This window comes from Syngnathus typhle, linkage group LG10, assembly GCF_033458585.1.
Source record: "Syngnathus typhle isolate RoL2023-S1 ecotype Sweden linkage group LG10, RoL_Styp_1.0, whole genome shotgun sequence".
NCBI classification, from domain to species: Eukaryota; Metazoa; Chordata; class Actinopteri; order Syngnathiformes; family Syngnathidae; genus Syngnathus; species Syngnathus typhle.
In genome coordinates, this window is record NC_083747.1 from 14,222,501 (window position 1) to 14,225,693 (window position 3,193).

The window sequence follows — 3,193 nt, forward strand, 5'->3', positions numbered from 1 at the left end:
TCTCCTTAGTGGGTTGGGCTGCGGCGGCTGACGTGTTGGTTGCTAGGCTGCGCTGCCTAGCGGACGGCTGCCCGGGGTTGATCTCGATGTATAGCTCACTAGAATCGGGAGACTTTGCTCTCTCGTGTGTTCTCACGGTAGTAAGGCCGTAGGCATGTCTGATATCTTACAGACCACCCAGGATAGCCGTTCTGGGTTACCAAAATCGGCTGAGGCGCAGCTCGGAGAGGGGCTGTTGCTGCTCGAGCGACCTCCCCGTGACGTGCTTGAGGTTGGGCACGTGCGCGGCCAGCGAATCAACCTCTCCGGGGGCCATGGGGACCAACCACCGGAGGCATTGCTCGGGGTCCCCAAACGGCTTGTAGTCACTTCTACGGGCCATGGTTGCGAAAACTCCTTCGTTTGGAAGTCCGTACAGACAGAGGCACAGGATCAGAGCCACAGTCAGTCAGGCCGAAGGAGCGGTTGGACCCCGGCTGGCGAAGCTCTTGAGAACTCCTCAGTGGTGTCTGAATCAATGGCCTCCGTCGCCTCTGGTATGAGAGTTGGGGTGGCGGGGGTCGTGTTAGCGCTGCGGCCTGCTCTCCGTGGTGGCGTGGATGAAGAGGCGGGAGAGGGCCCGTCTAGGAAGCCAAGTCAAGTCAAGTCAAGTTTATTTGTATAGCCCCAAATCACAAGCAGTCTCAAAGGGCTTCACATAGACAGAAATTGACAATTATTCTCAAAGCATCCCCTGATCTTAAGCTCCCAAAAGGGCAAGGAAAAACTTAAAAACCCCTAGCAGGGGAAAATGAGAAACCTTGAGAAGGGACCACAGATGGAAGGATCCCCCTTTCAGGATCACCAGGTTGAAATGGATGCAGAGAGGGCACAAATGATACAACATGAAAATCAATTAAATAAAAAGTGGATGTCCATGTCACAGCAGAGGGCTGCCGAAGGAGCCCTCAATTGTCCTGGCAGTGCTCTTCGAGGAGGTTGAGCTGCAGTTCCCCTTTCCTGAATTGGCCCACGAGAATCCAGATAGCCGCTGTCAGCATGGGTGCCACCTAACCACCTCCCCGGCCGGGGAGGGGGGAGGGAGGGGGTGGAGAGGGAGAGAAAACAAACTCCAGCCGAATCGGCCACTACAAGTTAGTTAAAGGCCATGTCATAGAAATGTGTCTTTAAACGTGTCTTAAATGTTTCTACTGAGGTAGCAGTCCTAATATCCATTGGTAGGGCATTCCAAAGCTCTGGAGCCCGAATAGAAAATGCTCTAGAGCCTGCAGACATTTTCTTAGCCCTCGGTGTCGCTAAAAGGGTAGCGTTTTGCGAACGAAGGTTACGAGACGGAACATAAGGAACAACTAGGTCGACGAGATATGAAGGCGCTAAGCCATGCAGCGATTTATAGGTTAATAGAAGAACCTTGAAGTCACATCTTAAATGGACCGGGAGCCAATGTAAGTTGGCTAGTATTGGGGTAATGTGATCAAATTTTCTTGTCCGAGAGAGCAGCCTTGCAGCGGCATTTTGTACTAACTGTAGACTTTTGATGCGGGACTTAGGAAGACCCGAAAATAGTACATTACAGTAGTCCAGGCGCGACGTGACGAACGCATGTATAATAGTTTCCGCATCACCGGTCGAGAGGATCGGACGAATCTTTGCAATATTACGAAGGTGAAGAAACGCAATTCTGGTTATATTCTTAATGTGCTTTTGAAAGGAGAGAGTTTGGTCAAATATTACCCCGAGATTAGTTACAGTATCGCTTTGAGTGATAGTACGGTTATCTATAGTTATAGCGGTTTCCTTGAATAAGTGTTGATAACGAGTTGGACCAATTATCAACATCTCAGTTTTATCTGGGTTAAGACGAAGGAAGTTGAGAGACATCCATTGCTTGATCTCCGCAAGGCACTTCTCAAGATTACAACAATCCCGCGGATCTGTCATCGATAACGGCATATATAATTGGGTGTCATCCGCATAGCATTGAAAACTAATATTATATTTACGTATTATGTCCCCAAGCGGAATCATATAAATATTAAAAAGAATTGGTCCGAGAACCGATCCCTGTGGGACACCACATGTAACATTATAGAGCTCCGAGGACGCATTGCCATGGACCACTCGGTGCGTCCTGTTTGATAGATAGGAATGGAACCAGCCTAGTGCTGACCCTGAAATACCAACACAACTTTTAAGATGCCCTAATAAAATATCGAAGTCTACAGTGTCGAAGGCAGCACTAAGATCGAGTAGTAACAGTACAGACGAAATGTTTGAATCCATAGCTACGAGGAGATCATTAGTCACTTTAGCAAGTGCTGTCTCAGTGGAATGATTAGCTCTAAAACCAGACTGAAAAGTGTCGTATCGATTATTGGCGACCATGTAATCAATAAGCTGCTGCGCTACTACTTTTTCAAGAAGTTTTGCTATGAATGGGAGGTTTGAAACTGGCCTATAATTACTGAGACAGTCCGGGTCAAGATTTGGTCGCTTAAGTAACGGTTTAATGATAGCGGTTTTAAAGGCTGTTGGCACTATCCCAGAGGAGACAGACAGATTGATTATATTTAAGACGGACGGTCCTAAAATTTGAAATAATTCTTTAAGTAGTTTGGCTGGAAGAGGGTCGAGTAAACATGTTGTTTGTTTAGCCGCACTAACAATTTGTGTAAGCCTTTCAAGAGACACGTTTTTAAAAGTTGAGAGGGTTGTTGCATGATCATCAGCGTTGGTAAACGGCGTGCTCGACCGAGCGATTGGAATGCTATTCTTGATCTCATCCCTAATGGATTCAATCTTTTGAGCAAAGAATCTCATGAACTCGTCAGCTGAGTGGAAGGAACTATCGGTGGTCGGCTGGCGCAGAGTCAGCTTTGCCACTGTATCAAATAGGTGTTTCGGATTGTTTTTATTGAGATTAATAACTTGCGAAAAATATCGAGTTTTTGCTAAGATAAGCGCATCTTTATATTTCAGGAGGCTATCCTGCCATGCCTGATGGAAAACCTCAAGTTTGGTTAGACGCCATCTGCGCTCATGCTTTCTACATAATTGCTTAAGCGTACGCGTTTCATCTGTGAACCACGGAGTAGGCACTCTACGGCGAGTTTTCAGACGTAACGGCGCCACAGAATCAATGGCATTTAACAATGTCGCATTGAATTCATTTGTAAGATTATCAATAGAGCCG